We start from the raw sequence: 19,953 nt of genomic DNA on the forward strand, positions 1-19,953 counted from the left end.
AGATATAACTGGAAAATTTTATTCCTTCAATGACTATAAGCAATTCATTTTTAAAAGGCTTTTAAAATCAGCTATTCCCCTTATTAGTGAGTTAGATATCAATATGATTTCATTTTTTATCTGTATGAGAATGGTGTTCCTTTAAATTGTTGAAAATTATATGAACACTTAAAAATGTGTTATGTGTATGAGAATGATGTTCCTTTAAATTGTTGAAAATTATATGAACACTTAAAATGTGCTATGTGCAGGACCAAAGAAACATAGGTCCCATGGTTTCCCTTATTTGCAATAACTAGTATATGTCAAGGACAAGCAGAAAAGGTCAAAAGCTACGTACATATGACCAGATAAGATGATGTTAAGAGAAATGAACTCCAAGATAAGGACACAAGAGGTTTTATCTTTCTTTTTGTTGTTTTTAATGTACTTACAATGTACTGTGTGATTTTTTGTTTCTTCTGTATGTTCTTCCCCCATGATATAACCCCTGTTTTCACTGTGTTTGATTCCAATGCTCTTGCATCTTGTATTTACATTTTTCTAATTTGGGGAAGGGAAAGGAAATAACAAAATGCGGAAATAAGGATACAGGTTGACCCATTGTAACAATGAGATGTACAAGACACTATGTTGCAAACAAACTTTACAACTTCAGTGGGGTGGGGAGGGAGGAGCTGGGGAGGTGGGGAAGGAATGAATGGTAGGGGCAAAACAAAGGAGGGGATAACAACACTGGATAGGAAGTATAGTCATTACCTTATTCATGTAACTGTAACCTCTTTGCATAGTATCTTTACAATAAAAACATATATTAAAAATGTGCTATGTGCACTTTTTCATGAATTGTAATTTCCAAAACAATGTTGTTTTAAAGATTTTACTTTTATTGTCTTAAGTAGTTGTACAAAGGAGATGCCAATTAACAAAGCAGTTTATGAACGCATCTTGATCAATGTCAACCCCCACCCCTTTCAACATTCTCACCCATGCTTCCTCTATCCACCCCTTTCCTTACTCTTCTTCATTTTGTACAATACACACTGAATTCGTAACTTCATTCTCCCTATCTTCTCTTCTCTATTTCTTGACCCTTTTCCCTTTGACCCCCACCTCACCCCTTTCAAGTACATGATTCTGGTGTTTATTTTGCTGAACTTTGTGCCTTTTTAAGGAAATATTGGCCGGGCACCTAGCTACCCAGGAGGCTGAGGATCATTGCTCAAAGCCAGCCTCAGCAAGAACATCCATGAGACTCTTATTTCCAATTAACCACCAGAAAAACGGAAGTGGCGCTGTGGTTCAAGTGCTAGCACACTAGCCTTGAGCTGAAGAGCTCAGGGACAGTACCCAGGCCCAGAGTTCAAGAAGTGGGACTGACAAAAAAGGAAACACTATTTGAATTCTCCCTTGAATCCACTATATTTCAGTTAAAACATTTGTATATACACACATACCACCCAACGTGTTTATGTATAAGTTTATAAGCTACATCTATATTCTACATATGAGGGGGAAACATTCATCCCTTGTCTCTCTGGGCCTGACTTACTTCATTTAATGTAATTTTCCCCAGGTCTTTCTATTTCTTTACAAATGGTATAATATTATTCTTTCTAATAAATGGGTAATTATTCACACACACACACACACATGCACATGCACGCGCGCGCGCACACACACACACACACACACACACACGGCACAATTTTCTGATACATTCTTCCACTGAGGGGCACTTGGGCTGATTCCATATCTTGGTTATGATGAACAATTCTTTATTGTGCTGGTGGCTTTACTCTATCATGGTTATGTTGGGTGCAGGTGGCTCACACCTGTAATTCAGGAAGCTGAGATCTGAGGATCATAGTTTGAAGCCAGCTGAGTCAAGACAGTCTGTGTGACTCTTCTCCAATTAATAATCCAAAAAGGTTGAAAGTAAAGCCCTGACTCAAATGGAAGAGCAGGCCCTTAGTTCACCTCCCCCCCCAAAAAATAATAAAGTAGTAGTATTACTGTGCTCATTTTAGAAATGTAGAAACTCAGGCACACAAAGTTAAAGGGATGCTCATGACTTTACATGGCTAGAAAACAGCACAGATGGACTTTAGTGCCAAATGTCTCTGAGATGGAGCCCAAGTCTCTGACACCTAGACTTTCTTAATATAACTTTAAACAGCATCATTTCCAGGATGAGCCAAAGTACAGCTGAATAGGTATGAATATCCATAAACCCTATGACTGGGGTCCATAAACCAGGCTAGTTTAATATTGTTTAGCCACATATTATCTCAATATTGCTTGCTGAACATTTCCAGTGTGCCAAGTTCTGTTTGTTGATAGGAGGAGCATAGATGGATAAAAGACAATCCTGACACAGATTCTACTGCAAAATCACAAACAAAAGTCACTAAAATGGAAAATGGAAACCCCAAATGGTGTGGTAATCTAGGCTTTTCATACAATAAGTATCATTTAAATTTTTTGAGTATAGAACCTACTCAAGTACACAATGAGTAAAACATTAATCTACTTAGGAGGTACAAATAGGAAAATGAGAGCTCATGAGCATCCCAGAAGACGATACTGAAATTTTGATGTTGTGTCACAAACAAAATAAAACCAAAAGGTTTTCAGTATAATTGAAATAGTAGGTCATTTAGCTAGCATGCTTCAACTCCTGGGTTAAATCTTCAGCCCCATAGTAAAACAAAACAAAACATAAAAGCAGTACTAATCCTTGTCATCATAGCAATTTCATTCTACAAAAATAAAAGCATTTAAAAAGGGACAATTGTCCCTTAAATTTGGGACAACTGTCCTATGGGAACTCATAGTACAATACTTTTTGCAGTGTTAGGGATTGAACCCAGGGCTTTGTATACACTAGGCAAACTCTATAATAGAGATACACCCTGAACCCCATAGGATAACTTCCTTTTCCTTTTGTTATCTATAAATAGTTGTATAGAGGAGTTGCTATTTAACAAAGCAATGTACAAATAACATGCATCTTGTTCAGCGTCACTCCTCAACATTGTCACCCATCTCTCACCTACCAACTCCTTCCCTCACTCTTCTTAATTTTGTAGGATATAAATTGGATTCTTGACTGTATTCTCCCCCCTTCTCCTCTTCATTTGTTTTGTTTTTATGGTAATAATGGTAGGTGATGAAGGGAACTAACAAAGGAATTAATTGGAGGGCTGAGATGACCCATTACCTTCAAAAATCACAGGTGCTTCTTATTGGCAAATCTATAACTCCATATAGCATCAGGTACAGAATTTTAATTATATTTATCTACTACAGTATATATTTTTGTTCCAACCTATTAGAAAATACATGATGTGAATTTTCCAGGGATCAAAGGAATACCTTTCAGTAATTATTTTGGATTTGTATTGGCCTAGTCAGCCCTCAGAACTGTAAATTGTTCTACATACACATCCTAATGAACTCAAAACCACAAAGAAGTCTACAGACATTTTGGCAAGATGTCTTCACCATTTGCCAAAAACCCTAGATTACTGTTGCATGGTTGTTTATGTTTTAAAAATTGTAATTAACTATCATTTTTAAAACATGAATCATTATTGTTGGTCATGCCACTTCTGAACTTATTGACATAAATTTATATTTTGGAATATTAATTGCAGAATATAATCTATAATCCTTGTCCACACAAATTACAGCAAATTACAGTTCACAAAACTGCTGTAACCAAGAGGAAAATAAATAGTCAAATTTCACAAAGCAAGCATAGTATTCCTAAAACAATTACAGATTTGTCCCCTTAAACATATCCAATATTTCTCAAAAGTAATCACTATTAAGTAAAGACACTTTCATCCTATATTACCTAACACCAGTTTATAGTTACCAAATCCCTTTAAGTCCTTATTTTTAAAAATTATTTGCATTTATCTTAAGAAAGTTAATTCTTGTTCATTCTGAAAAAGAAGATAATGTATGCAAAAGAATATCAAAATAGGAATACATGCAATTTATTAGTGCAGAAAATTATGTATTACAAGTTTATGGTTTATTTACTGATTCTAATATGATTCATCATGTACCAATAATACAACCCATTTACTATAGAGAATTCAATGGATTTGTAAATTGTAGAAAATAATATTTTAGTTTCATGTCTAAAGTAGCATTCTCTTGAGCAGGTTAGACAACAGGAAACAGATTTTCTGAGAAAGCTTCCACATTCCTATGCTAACTGTAATTTTAAGTAAATCGCTATGCATACACAATGCATAATATCAGTTTACAGTGTATTAAGTTGACATCAGAAAACATACTCAGAATACATACTCAGCATAAAACTAAAAATGAAACAAAACTATAGCCTTGAAAAATTGAAAAATGAGTCCCTCAGTACGGTATTTTCACAATAAAAAAATTGAAAAATGACGGACCTTGAGAACTTCCCTTATAACAAATTTTATCAAAATCTTTGTCAATAAAACTCTATACATTTATGTTTTAATGACTCTCAGGGTTAAATAGAAGTGATTCAAGTTTAATTCCAAAGCTTTACTTTCTACCTTTATTCCGCTAAATTAAAAGCTCATCCAAAGTTGATAAATCCTACAGTATATTCAATTGTTTCACAGAAGCCTAACTCATAGTAGAAATAACCCAAGGAGTTATTTTCTAATGTTAATTTTGATTTCTAATGCTCACAATGAATTAACTCAACTGCTTTCTAAATTCTGTGTTGCCACACATGATCTAAGCTGCTCTGTGGGGACAAAACACTTTAGAAGCTTATAATTCCTACAGAGTGTTTTGATTATTTTATACAAACTAAACTCAAACAGCAAAAAATTTCACAAGGAAAATTGCTATGTGGTTTAAGGCCACATAATCTGGTTTCAGCCCTTGCCTTTGCCTTGAGTTAAAAGCATTCTCATTAACTTGAAACAATAAACTCCAACCTTAACATTTCTGGAGAGAATTCAATTCAGAACTTTGGCTGTATAAATGGTAAGTATCACACACAAGATCAGTGTGATCTTATACAGATATACAGAACAGAAAATGTAGCTAATATAGGCAGTGACAAAATTTTAATACACACACACACACACACACACACACACACACACACACACACACACACACACACACACGGAGTTTTCTAGCCTTTACAATTCCCTAGATTTCTCCATGCTGAATTAGAAGCATATTTATAACTTAAACATTTATTTAGACCAGAAATGTAGAATAAAATGGGAATGGTATTCATTAAATACCACATTAAGGAAAGTGGGGCAATTCAAAAGTACACTTAAAAAAATAACAGTATATCCGGGTTTCACAGTCAAAAAGGAATGGTACAGGCTAAGTAATCTTTCAACACCTTAGCCAGATGTGATGAAAGTAGATAAAGCATTAATCTAGATAAAAAACAAAAAGAGAAAAAGTGTGAAATTATCTTTATATATCCAGTGTTCTTTAAAGTTAAACTACCATAACAAAGACATTATCATAAAAATGTTATTAATTAAAAATATGTTCACCAAAGAAATACTCTTTATTCCAAATCAGTCTTCCAAAAAGAGATATTTACCAAGTATTATTGGATTATAAACAAAATACTCCCTGCTGCTTCTATTCATCCTCATGCCATGTGTCTCTGCAAAAATTGTTGACGAAGCCTTAATTCTAGCTATAATGTCTAGATCAGTTATGTACCAGACACCTGGGCAAGCCCATTCCCATATGATGTTCTACTTTATTATCATGTCACTGAAGCATAATGAGAAGCATAATGAGAAACATAATGTGCCTTTATATTTCAGGCCTATAGATGCAATGTAACACTATCAATGCAAAGCCTTCTACTGGCAACTTTTCCATTGTAGTCTCTTCTACTCACTCCTTTATTTGACTGATATCTATTGTCTCTTAACTGACAGATCTTGATACTATAAATAAGACATTCATGGGCCCTGCCCTTTAGGTGCCTTAGAGCTAGCAGCATACAATGATATGCTTCAATATATTCTAATAAATGTTAACGTATAGGAAGTATAGTTCATTGCGGGAAAACATAAGAGGGGAATTCAATTAATGGGTACAAAGAAGGGAGTCAAGGTGGACTTCCTAAAGCCTGTTACCTACAGGCTCTAGATTGCATAAAGGACAGTACAACTTCTATATATAACTTCTTTATATTCTTACAAAACTGTAATCAGTTTCTAAAACACTCATACTAAATTTGCTGGTGATAAACTTGCTTGAAGTCTTGCTGCTCTGGTCAATTTTTCCAATGTAATTTTTCAGCTAAAGTTGTTTACCATTTTCTTTTTTTAAAAAATAAGTTTTTTATTGTGAAAATACTGTACAGAGGGATTACAATCATATGAGCAAGGTAATGAGTACATTTCTTGTCAAACATTGTTTTTTCTTTTGTTTTTCCCCTACCATCCCTTCCCTCCAATCTCCACAACTACACCTCCCACCACCTAAATTGTAAAGTTCATTTTTCCACATAGCGTCTTTTACATTTTCTTTTACAACAGAATTTGCCATTTAAAACATGATGCTATTTGCATTCACATACTCCACAATGAAATACTCAGATTTAAATCTTACCAAATGAGTATAGAATTTATATAAGAAAAACTAAGAAACCTAAACAAGAAACCAAACCTAACAAAAAAAACAAATAACAAGAAAACAACAAAACCTCTGCTGAAAGAAATTTTTTAAATTACATAAATAGAGAATAATTTGATGTTCACAGACAGGCATATTCACCATTGTTGATCTATATATCAAACATAATTATAATCAAGATCAGAGTAAGTTCTTTTGTGAATATTATAGAATTTAATGCTATAGTAATCAAACCAAAACAACAGATAAATAATTCAGCAGGACAAAACAGAACCTGGAAATAAGTAAATTAACTGATCTTTGACAAAAAAAAACAGAGGCAATGCAATGAATCAATGTTACCAAATAAACATCTCTGTTCAAAGAAAATCAATAGAGACCTATATTCATTCATGTTCTTCATTAAAAATTGACCTAAAATAAATCACAGTCATAAATTTTAGATTCAAAACTTCTAAAATTACTAGAACTTGGAGAAAATGTACATGAGCAAAATCTTGTTTTGCCATTACTTTTGTGGTACTTTTTTAGATCTAATACTATATATACAATCCATAAAAGAAATAATTGATCAAATGAATATCATTGAAATTAAAATTTCTGTTCTTCCAAAGATATTTTTAAGAAAACCAGAAGGCAAACCATAGATGGGACAAACAGATTTGTAAAGTACACATACCAAAAAGAACTTTTAAAATGCAACTAGTCAACAAATAATGCAATTTTAATGTGCAAAAGAAGATACACAAAATGGCAAATAGTCACATTTCCAATTAAGATGTTCAAACTCATATGTCAATAGAAAAATAAAAACAATGATATGCAATTTCAATTATGATGACCAAGGTCCAAAATACTAGAAATACAAATTATGGACAAGGATGTGAAGCAGAGAGAGCTCTTGTTCACTGCTGGCAGGACTGCTGGTAGGAATGAGAAATGGTGTCCACTTGCCAAACTGAACCTGTTTTTACATACAATGTGCTCCTTGATACGTACCCACATTTTTTCATTGTTAATTTTTTTAATTGTTGGGGAAAATACAGGAAAACAAATGAGTTACAAAGAAGAAAGAAGAAAACAAAGTAGAGATTTGACTCTAAGGGGTTTCAGTGTTAATAAGGGATGGCCTTGGCTTGGTTTACTAAGAAAGAGGACATTTTTGGAATCCCTTGAAGGAATTATAGGACAGATCTAGTATTTTGCAGAGGAAAATTTATATTCACAAAAAATCCTGTGCACAAGTGTATATAGCAGCTTTTTTTCACAATGACTAAAACTTTGAAGTAATGAAATCTTAAAAGGTGAATGACTAAGTAAACTAGAGTATATATACGGTGGAGTATTACTCAGTACTAAGAAGAAAAGAGCTGTCTCTCCATGCAAATACATAGTGAAAACCTAAATACATATTACTAAGTGAAAAGGCCAATATATAAGGGCTACATACTATGGGAGTTCAACTATACAACATTGTAGGAAAAGTAAAACTATGAAAACAGTAAAATATCAGTGGTGGATAACCATTATATTAAAAGGAAGAGGCAGAGATGGGTCAATGTGGAAATGGTGGAATTGTGCTTTCTAATACTATCATAGTAGATACATAGTGTATATTTGTCCAAATACTTAGAATAAACAACATCAAGAGTGCCCTGATGTACCAGGCACAATGGCTTCATGGCTTATGTTTATAATCCCAGCTACTCAAGGGGCAGATATTGGGAGGACTGTGGTTTGAGACCAGCCTGGGCACAAGTTTAGCTCCAGCCCTCTTCAACTAAAAAACAGGGTATGATCCCAGCTGCATGGGAGGACATAAGTAGGAAGATTATTGTCTGAAGTACAGGAGAAAAAGTTAGACTCTACCTAAACAAGTAACTGAAAGAAAAAGAAAAGGGAATCTATTGTAAACCATGGGGGTTTGAATAATAATTATTTGTGATTTGCGACCATGAAGAAACTACTAATTCCTAGTCTGACTACCTTTTTGACAGTTGATTTTATTCTGTCTTATATGTAGATATCTCACTAAGTTTTAACCTATGTGCAAAGCACCACTAGAAAGCAACCTAATTTCCATTTTTAATGCATCTTTCAAAAATGCAGTGCTTTCAGCTGGCTTCAGTGCCTCACACATGTAATTTTAGCTACTTGAGAGGCTGAGAATGTGAGGATCACAGTTTAATATTTTCAGCCCAAGGCAGAAAAAAAAGTCACAAGATACTTTTTCAACCCATAGCTGGATGCCCTGGCGTGCTTCTGTCCTCCTAGTTTTGTGAGAGGCTACATCAAGATGGTGTTTCCAAACCATTCTGGGGAAGAGAAGTCCACAAGACTTTGTCTCAATGGAAGAATCTGGGTATATTCTTGCATATCTGGAATCCCAATTCTGAAAGGAAGAGTAAAATAGGTGGACCATCGTCCAGGCACATACGTGGGCAGAATGCAAGGCCTTAATTTAAAAAAAAACCCACTGCAAAACAGCCCTGGAAATATGTCTCCATGATAGTGTGCTTACTGCTTACCAAGTCCAAGATCTGAGTTCAATCTTTAGTTCTACAGACAAATAAATAAATAAATAAATAAACCCAACATTTTCATGCATTCAAATGAATGTTATTTTTCTTCAAAGCAATCACTTTAGGACTTAGACCTATTCATCATTTGCTATTTTTAGTATCACAAGGTTTATAGTAGCTGAGATAGTGCTGAATATAATTTCTATGAAAGCAGCTCTCCATACCATAAACTAGCAGGAACATAGCAGGAACTTTTCATCCTTCTATTATTTTGACATTGTCATAGACTTCTGTACTTATTTCCATGTCCTTGCATGGATATTTGTTTTGTTTTAGTCTCCTATCTTTCTGAACACTGCTCCTTGGTATTGTATGCAATAAAGACATAGGATGGGGGCTTCCTCAGAGTATCTCACATGGAAACTTCTCTGCTCCCTTCCTTCAGGAGGCCACCAGCAATTAGACGGAAATGAAATCGAAATCACCTGGGCAATTCCCCCCAAGACAGTCTCTGGATTGAAATTAGTGAATCAATTTTCATCAGAAATAGCTTTTTTGTTGTCGTAGTTTGTTTTTTGTTTTCCGTGTTTACAATGAGAGACATCCATGCTGATGCCAAGTTAAAAGTTCTACACAGGTCTGGCTTTCCATTTCATAGATAAGAGATCCTTTGGCTTTCCCTCATATAATAACCACATCCTCTGGTATGTTTGGTGAGGTGATAAAAATAGCTGTTTCTCTAAGGGTCAGCTGGGGACTTCTCCCTCGCACAGACCCTCAGGCCTCTGTTAGCCTTATTGCTTTGATATGAGGACATGCTGGACTGATCGAAAAGATGGAGGATGCCAATGGAAAGGAGAAGAGTTAAGCATGCTGACTTTTAGTTTAGCCTCACTTCCAGCTATCTTCAGCTGTGGCAATTTGGTAGCCTTTTCCCCTCTTGCCCTAGAGATTGCTAAGGGAATGTTGGAGTTCCTGACCCATAACCATACACATAGAAAAATACATTATTGGCTTGAATAACTTTGAGATGGGAGGGAGAAACAGATGGAAATATGAAAGAAAAGGTGGAGAAAAGTTAAACAAAATTTAAAAGAAGAGATGAACTAGGCAAAAAGGAAATTAAGCAGAAATTTAGGAAAATATTAAAACAGGAAAAGAAGAGAAGGAAAAGGTAACAAGAGCCCTTCTATGTGATAGTTTGGTAACTGGTGAGAAGTTGAGATTCTGGGTCCTAAGGCCTACTAAGAATATTATGTTAGGGAAAATAAAAAAACAACTTTACCCTCTTTTTCCTAGTTACAAAACAGACAAAATAAGTTTTTTTTATTGACATTGAAAACTCTACCTTCTAAATTAAATGGCTGTATTAAATTTCATTGATAAAATGATTTGTCTGGAAATATTATCAAGATCTATAATTTAATTTATTATTCCCAAATTGTGCTTATGTTTTTTAGTTCTACTATTTTATATTATCCATTCTGCATCCTTGTACATTTATGTCAGATCTGTCTATCTTGAATAAATTGGCCCATTTTATTTTTTAATTTTATTTTATTGTAAAGATGCTGTACAGAGGATTACAGTTACATGAGTAACTGTACAATTAGATGAGTACAGTTCTTGCCGAGTATTGTTACCCCTCCTTTGTTTTTCTTCTACTATCCCTTTCCTCCCCAACCTTCCACACTCCCCCCACCCCAAGTTGTAAAGTTCATTTCTAACATAGTGTTTTGTGAGTATCATTGTTGCAATGGGTCATCTTGTGTCCTTATTTCAGCATTTTGTTATTCCCCTTCCCCTTCCCAAATTAGATAAATGTATATACAAGATGCAGGGTACAAAAATCAAATACAGGGGGCTGGGAAGGTGGTTCAGTGGTAGAGCGCTTGCCTTGCATGCTTGAGGCCCTGGGTTTGATTCCTCAGCACCACATAAGCAAAAAGAAAAAAGCCGAAGTGGCGCTGTGGCTCAAGGCTCAAGTGGTAAAGTGCTAGCCTTGAGTTGAAGAGCTGAGGGACAGTGCCCAGGCCCAGAGTTCAGGCCCCATGACCGGACCCCCCCCCAAAAAAAAATAAAATACAGTGACAACAGGGGATATATTATAGGGGAAAGAACATTCAAAAGAAAAAAAAACACACAGTACATTTAATAAAAACAACAACAAAGAAAAACCTCTTATCTTGAGGTTCATTTCACTTAGCATCATCTTATATTCATACTAATTATTGCAAATAAGGGGAAAACTATAGGACCTATATTTTTTGGTGTCTGGCTTACTTAATATGATTTTTTCCAAGTCTTTCCATTTCCTAACAAATTGGGCTGTGTCATTCTTTCTGATAGGAGCATAGAGTTCATATATGTGTGTGTGTGTGTGTGTGTGTGTGTGTGTGTGTGTGTGTGTGTGTGTGTGTGTGTGTGTGTGTGTGTGTGTATGCCACATTTTCTTGATCCATTAATCTACTGACAGGCATCTGGGTTGGTTCCATATCTTAGCTATAGTGAATAATGCTGCAATAAACAGTTGTGCAGGTAATTTTAGTATGGCCTTGTTTGTAATCAGTTAGGTAAATGCCCAGAAGTGGGATTGCTGGTCCTACTGATCACACAGAATATTTTATTAACAGCAGAACTTCTATGCATACTCCCTTAGGAGGATTCCACTGCTTGGCATAAAGTCCAAAGTCTCATCCTATCATTCAAAGCATTCCTGGATTTAACCCCAACATATTAAAGTCTTAATGTCCATCTTCTATTTCTCTCCTAAGCATATATTTTTCTATTATAGCCCAAATGTTAGGAAATTATAAAATTTGGAGCAATTACAAAGAAAAAATGGAAAAGAAAGAAGGAAAGAAAGAAAGAAAGAGAGAGAGAGAGAGAGAGAGAAAGAAAGAAAGAAAGAAAGAAAGAAAGAAAGAAAGAAAGAAAGAAAGAAAGAAAGAAAGAAAGAAAGAAAGAAAGAAAGAAAGAAAGAAAAAGGAAGGAAGGAAAGTAGGAAGGAAGGAAGGGAGGGAGGAAGGAGGGAGGGAGGGAAGAAGAAAGAGAGGGAAGGGAAGAGGGGAGGAGAATAGAAAAGAGAAAGAGAAAAACAAGATTGTACTTACTATCTGCTTTCCAATACATAAGTAAATAACTTGAAATATATTCAGCTTTGAAAGTGGAAGACAATGAAAGGAACTTGTACACATAATGTACCACATAGAGGAAAATGAGAGAAACATAGTTAATGCAGGACAGACACAAGAGCATCCACCACCAGATCTACAGGGCCAGAGACATTCAGAGATGCTGAGTACAGGTAGAAAAATATTCATTCATTCAGTCAATCAGTCAGTCAATAAATATTTAGCACCAACCAGTTGTTAGTTAAGGCCACAAAGGTTTAAGGATAATCCTTGCCTATAATTAGAGTAATCAATGTTTGGGAGAACTAAAGTAGCAAAAAGGAATAGAAGTAGTATATGAGAAGTATTATATAATAAACCTGAAGTGACACATAAGGACTACAATTTCAAGATCTTTAAATATCATGCAAACCAGTGGAGATTTACTTTCTGTAAGTGTTGAGGAACTAGGATTTTGAGGGGAAGAGTAATGAGATGATATATTTATGGTAGAGATTTAATAATGGTAGAAGAGGTGATAAAGATAGTGATCTAAGGAGGCCCACAAGGAGGTTATAACAAAGGTTTAGAAGAGTTAAGAGTCTGAATCAAATAAAGCAGGGGAAAAAGAATGAACAGAGTCAATGTGGTGTGTATATGTGCAAAAGAGTATAAGAAAACACAGATGCCCCTCAGTAGATGAATGGATCAAGAAAATGTGGTATATACAATGGAATTCTATGGCTCCATCAGAAAGATTGACATTGACCCATTTGTTAGGAAATGAAAAGACTTGGAAAAAATTATATTAAGTGAAGTAAGCCAGGCCCAAAGAAACATAAGTCCCATGGTTTCCCTGATTTGTAATTACTAGTATATGTCTGAGACAAGCAGAAAGGGTCAGATAAGTTGATATTAGGTGAAATTAACCCCAAGATAAGGACTCAAATGTTTTTTTTCTTTCTATTGTTTCTAATATATTTATAAGATGATTGCTTTGTATGTCTCTCCCTCATGGTATAACGCCTGTTTTTACTATATTTGATATTGGTATAATTTGTGGAGGGGAAGGGAAAAAATCATTTAAATAGGGATACAGGTGGACCCATTGCAACAATGAGATGTACAACTTTGAGGGGGGGATGGGAAGGTAGGACGGTGGGAGGGAGTTGGGAAAGGATGGGAAGGGGAAACAAAGGAGGAGACAACAATGCTTGATAAGAAATGTACTCATTACCTTGCCCATGTAATTGTAACCCCTGTGTACAGTATTTTCACAATAAAAAAACAGAAACAAAAACTTAAGAGTTCAAGCTAGTAATCGGTCAGTTGGAGAAAGAGCAACTTTCACAGAAGACAGTCAATAAATTGAAATTGCAACATATTATATTTACATATTTTGTGGCAAACAAGTAGAAAGGACTTAACATGAAGATTATATTTAAGGGCATCTAGAAAATCTACATGATGTGGAGGAAAATAGAAATTGGAGGGCAGACAAAAACCGTCAGTTTAGCAACTTTGATATACTGTTTCTAAACTTCATACTAGATCTAAGCAGCAGGCATTACTATATTCATATGACACATGCTAAAACTGGAGTTCAGGAATGGCAATGACCAATACATCATCCAGTAGACAAATGGCAAAGCCAAAGGTTTCGGCCTTTGTCAGTCACTCAACCCTTTCTACGCTCTTCTTTCAGACTGCCCTTAACACAGAGTGGTTTTACTTATGTGAACATTTCTACCATGAGCAATGTAGCAGAAGTTTTCTGCACTTTAACAGCTTATTATTTCTTGAATAATTGATTTGATTTAAAAAATTCTGATCAATGACATCTGTTCCAGGTATGACAGAAATGTCTGAAACATGTCTAGGCGAATGTTGTTGAGTAAGAAATCTAGAATAGTTCACTGGACACAGATCACAGAATATCCCACAAGTTCCTTGAGTTAGAGGATTGAGTGGTTCTCACAGGACTCATCCTCCTGAAAACAGAGAGATTGCAGCAGGTTTTCAGACTCTACAACATCCTAAAAGGAAAAGATCTTTATTTTTAGTATTAGCTTAAGTAGTTGTATGAGAGTTGCCATTTAACAAAACAGTATATGAATACAATGCATCCTGATCCGTCTCACCCATCCCTTCCAACCAAATCCTTCTCTCTCACGTTTCTTATCTTTGTAAGATGTGCCTTAAATTCTTGATTGCATTCTCCCCCTTCTCTTCACTCATCTACCAATGAAGGCCCTTTCTGACCACGAAAGGTCCTGCTAAGGATAGACAATATAATGTTCCTGCCACTGAAAATATTTCCATCATGTTTGTCACTAGGACATGGTTTTTTACCCTGTAAACTTCCATTTGACTTTTCTGCCAGTCTGCTAAATGGTTAAAATACACACTTTTGTCTTCTGGGTGACATGTTATTTTGGAAAGGTCCTAAAATCCCAATAATAAATCCACAAATGTGGAGGAATATGAAGCTGGCAAGCAAGTCTCTTGTCGTGTTCTTTCACTTTTAAATTTCTTTCTAATCATCTTGAAAGATCTCAATAATGTGGACTTATTTCTGCTCGATGTGTGTGGTATAAATGATCCCATTCCTGTATATCAGGGGTGGGAAACGTTCCCTCTGCCAAGGGCCATTTGGATATTATAACATCATCTATGGGCCATACATAATTATCAACATAGGCGGATGGGCTTCAGGAAGCCAAGGAAAAGCCAATGAGAAGCATATGTGGCTGTCTCCTCACACACCAAATGATGCTGCCGGCCTTGTATGGCCCACGGGCCAGATGTTCCCTATCCCTGACAGTGATGCTTTTATGATCAAAATGAAAACACACTGGAATGATATACGTAGGATGTAGATTAGCTTCCCAGGTTAAAACCCTTCAATGACCTTGCTCTGCTTTTTTTTTTTGGGGGGGGGGTCCGGTAGTGGGGCCTCAATTCTGGGCCTGGGCACTGTCCCTCAGCTCTTCAGCTCAAGGCTAGCACTCTACCACTTGAGCCACAGCGCCACTTCCGGCTTTTTTCTTTTTGCTTATGTGGTGCTGAGGAATCGAACCCAGGGCCTCATGCATGAAAGGCAAGTGCTCTACCACTGAGCCACCTTCCCAGCCCTTTCCTCTGCTTTTTAAAGAAAACCTGAACCCTTTGCCACCCCATATGACCTGTCCCTGTTGGCTTTCCCTCTGGAATACCATATTCTATCTGAGTATCCTTTTTATTATCCAACTGCACCAAGCTCTTACAAATTCAAGCCTTTATACAAATTTCTCCTTCACTTGGAGAACTCTTTCCCAGGTCTCAGCAGGACTGTCTTTTGCTCAGTCTATGGGTTTCATTTCAAATTTGGCTTGGTGAAAAGGCCTTCCTTTGGGGCTGGGAATGTGGCATAGTGGTAGTGTGCTTGCTTGGCATGCATGAAGCCCTGGGTTCGATTGCTCATACCACATAAACAGAAAAAGCTGGAAGTGGTGCTGTGGCACAACTGGTAGAGTGGGAGCCTTGAGCAAAAAAAAGGGGGGGGCGCTTCCGTCAAATGGCCTACATTGTCCCACATCAGCCTGCCATTTCTATATCAATTTCTACAACACTTTTTCTATCTGTACTAATTACAACAGTTTTGTTTGTGGATTTACTTATCATTTGTCTTATTCAATACAATGCAGCTTCATGAAGCAGGGACAGGGTCTGTTCGTACTGCTGTATCCTCAGTAGGCTGGCAGATAGCTGGTACCCTATTCAGATAAATGGAACCTTGGAAGAATGGAATCAGCCTGTCCTGCTTCAGTGTTCTGTAGCTTCTTATCCCATGTCAGATCTGTTAATAAATAGTTTTAGCATTCACAGCTAGTTTTGAAGGTCCTGCTTATGCTAACAGGAATGTCATATTTGACTGGTTAGACTCCTGTTACATCAAGGCTTTTACCACAAAAATAGTTGGATTCCTAGCCACTCTCAACTGCACGTAGAATAAAGCTCAAATAAAAGCATAAAGCCTACCCTTTATGCAAGCTAGAGGTTAATATACTCTGTGATGTGATCTATTTATTGTTATGCAGGTACTTCTAGACATTGGCTGGGGTCAAAGGTTCTCAAACTCAGTTTCACTTATATCCCGGAATGATGTCTCAGAAGTGCTGAGGAATGATTTTAGAGATTCCTCAAGGAAACATATTTTAGGTTCCTTTATTCATTTATAATCAGAAGATATGTTATCCTTAGACTGTAAAGCTCTAACAATGAATCAAAATAGGAATTTATTCATATAGCTAAGGGTGTTATGCAAATAGCTAGGTTAAAAAAGTCAGTCTTCCTTTTCCATATATCCTACAGTCTTGAAAAATAACCATTGTCTTGAAAAATAACCATTGTATATAAAATATTAATCATAAACATTCCATCAGATAATTATAGCATTGAAAGAAAAATATCTGCAATGAAATAAAGTCAATTCTAGTTAATCCATGCAGAGCAGAAAGGCTAGTAAGGTGTATGAATTTTTAAGGATGTTTTATTGGTACCAAATGATGTTCTTTCCCATATAGCATAAACCTCATTTTCAAAGTAATTTATTTAATTGAATTTCCATTCGACAGAATCATTTAGTGCAAACCCACATATAAAATAGGTATTCAATAACTGATACAGAACATATTCTCATGCCATATACTCTGTGTTTGACTAAGAATTTGAAATACTTTCTTAACAAGGTTATGAATATTTTACAATTATTAAACAACTAAAATATCTACTTTCAAACAAATTTATTGTGTTCTGCATTAACACTAAAGGTAGAAAAATAATGAGATGCGGCATGCTCTTTAAGGTCATTAAATGTTCAGTTTTTATTGATGCATGTTTGTAATGGACAACAAATATTTCATATTTTACTTCTCTTGCAATAATTTTTAATTCTGTCAGATCCAAGCATCCCTATCTAGCTATTAGCTACATCAATATTTACCTCATCCCAAATCTTAAAAGCCCTTAAATTTATTCCCCAAACTACTACATCTATTTCCAATAGTTTATTGATCCCTCAATCTTTCAACTACAGTTATGACTCACAACAATGTGTGTGTGTGTGTGTGTGTGTGTGTGTGTGTGTGTGTGTGTGTGTAGGTGTGTGTGTGGTGTCTGCCAAGATAATGATGAGTTCTGCTTAATTACATCATTAGACAGGAGGCTGCAGAACTCCTGCTGCCTTCAAGGACTGATTGGAATTTTAAAATATTATTTTCACTTAGTGGAATATAAATTAAATAAATAAATTCCATTGAAATGAGCTACAGTACATTTACTTTTCATTTTTGTCTGTTTGCATTTGTCCTCAGTGTCAAAGTGCCTGCATAGATACTAGTTATATTCTCACAAATTTTACTACTCAGTGTACAAGACTTTTTCTGCCAAAATATTCTTATTTAGTAAAAAAAAGTCATCTTTATTGTTTTACATCTCATAACATCATTCTGTCTCTCCATAATAATTGGTTAATTAAAATTATTACCATATGTGAATAAGGTTACACTTTTGATTACTTTCTTTTTTAAATATATATTTTTATTGTAAAGATACTGTACAGAGGGGTTGCAGTTACATGAGCAAGGTAATGAATACATTTCCCATCTAGCATTGTTACACCCTCCTTTATATTTCCCCTACCATCCCTTTCCTCCCCAACTCCTTCCTCCTTTCCTCTGCCCCCCTGCAAAGCTGTAAAGTTCATTTTCAAAATACTGTTTTGTACATCTCATTGTTACAATGGTTCATCCTGTATCTTTATTCTCAGTATTTTGTTATTTCCCTTCCCCTCCCCAAATTATATATATACATACAAGATGCAGGGCACCAGAATCAAATACAGTGACAACAAGAGGTTTTATCTTTGTTGCTGTTCTTCCTAATGTACTTATAATGTACTATGTGATTTTTTGTTTCTTTTGATTACTTTCTAATATATTGATTTCAAGGTATTATGGCTCTGTTCAGAGTCATCTAAGGTGAGTGGAGGGCAGACTTAACTCTGGTCTGAGATATTCTTAGCAGAGCCAGAGGTAAGAAGAAAAGAGAACTTACAAATCTGGTTTGGAGTCCTGAAAGTCCCAAATCATAAGTCCCCCTTGCTATTCCTGTACAGTCATGTAAGCAAGGTTATAAAATTGTCTCTATGCTTCCTAATTAAAGACCTGACATGGATTTTTGGTTACGTAGAGTCAGGTCGAATTTGAGGCAGCACAGGCCACCCAGGGAAAAGCCAGCTGCAGCACATTTGGAGCTGTCCTATCATAGCCTGGGAAAAATGCTCCAATTTTAAAAATATGTCTAGACCACTTTATTTCACTCCTATGTGGTTCTTACAAGGAGGATATGGGGAGAGAGATGGAAAACATGGAGAAGGTATGTGAACCTTCTACATGAAAGTCCTTTCAAAACCCATCAATCTGTAAAGAAGATGATTCACAGAAGCTGCCATTACAGATCAAGTGTGTTTTCCCTTTCCCAGTCTGGGTAGGGAGTTTTAGGCACTGCCTACAAACAAATAGCATTCAGAAGAACTCTTCTGATGGCCTCAGGTGTGGTTTTGATCAAGCCATCTTTACAATGATTTCACTGTTTCTCAGTGCTGGAGTAGACCCCAGAGCTTCACATTTGGTAGACAATGCTCCATTCCTCTAAGCTCCATTCCTCAACATGGCCTCACTTTCCTATCAGTTTACTCCTCTTGCAATTCCTAGGTCCTCTGTGATTGCCAAGTGTCCACATTTCCAGTGTGCAAGAGCTTGCCTGGGTTCATTCTCCCCAGAAGAACCAGCTCCAATATGAAATCATTCTCTATGACCAGATACAACGTACACTTGCTTATGATTCTGCTATAGATCGTTAACAGTTCTGTTTGAGGGTAAAATGATTTGTGCTAAAACTACCAAAGGATCATATTGAATTTTTAATGTATTTTTATTGTAAAAATAGTGTACAGGGGATTACAGTTACATGGGTGAGGTAATGAGTACATTTCCTACTGAGCATTGTTATCACCTACTTTGTTTATCCATCATCCTTTACCTCCCTACCTCCCAACTACTTCCTCCTCCAAGTTGTAAAGTTCATTTTCAACATAGTGTCTTGTACATCTCATTGTTCCAATGGGCAAACCTGTATCCTTATTTCAGCATTTTTAAAATTTCCCTTCCCCTTCCCAAATTAGAAAAATGTATATACAAGATGCAGGGCACTGACATCAAATACAATGAAAACAAGGGTTATACTGTGGGGGAAGCACATACAAAAGAGACAAAAAAACAAAATCACATAGTGCATTTTAAAGATGTTAAAAACAGGGGCTGGGAAGGTGGCTCAGTGGTAGAGTGTTTACCTTGCATGCATGAGGCCCTGGGTTCAATTCCTCAGCAATACATAAGCAAAAAGAAAAAAGCCGGAAGTGGCGCTGTGGCTCAAGTGGTAAAGTGCTAGCCTTGAGCTGAAGAGCTGAGGGACAGCGCCCAGGCCCAGAGTTCAGGCCCCACGACCGGACCCCCCCCCCAAAAAAAAAGATGTTAAAAACAATAGCAAGAAAGAAAAAAACAGTTGTATCATTTCATTTAACATCATCTTATATGGTCATCATATTGAATTTTTTAAAGAAGGTACCTCAAGGATTA

The sequence above is a fragment of the Dipodomys merriami genome, unplaced genomic scaffold, assembly GCF_024711535.1.
Source record: "Dipodomys merriami isolate MVZ:Mamm:240054 unplaced genomic scaffold, mDipMer1.0.p SCAF_7, whole genome shotgun sequence".
NCBI classification, from domain to species: domain Eukaryota; kingdom Metazoa; phylum Chordata; class Mammalia; order Rodentia; family Heteromyidae; genus Dipodomys; species Dipodomys merriami.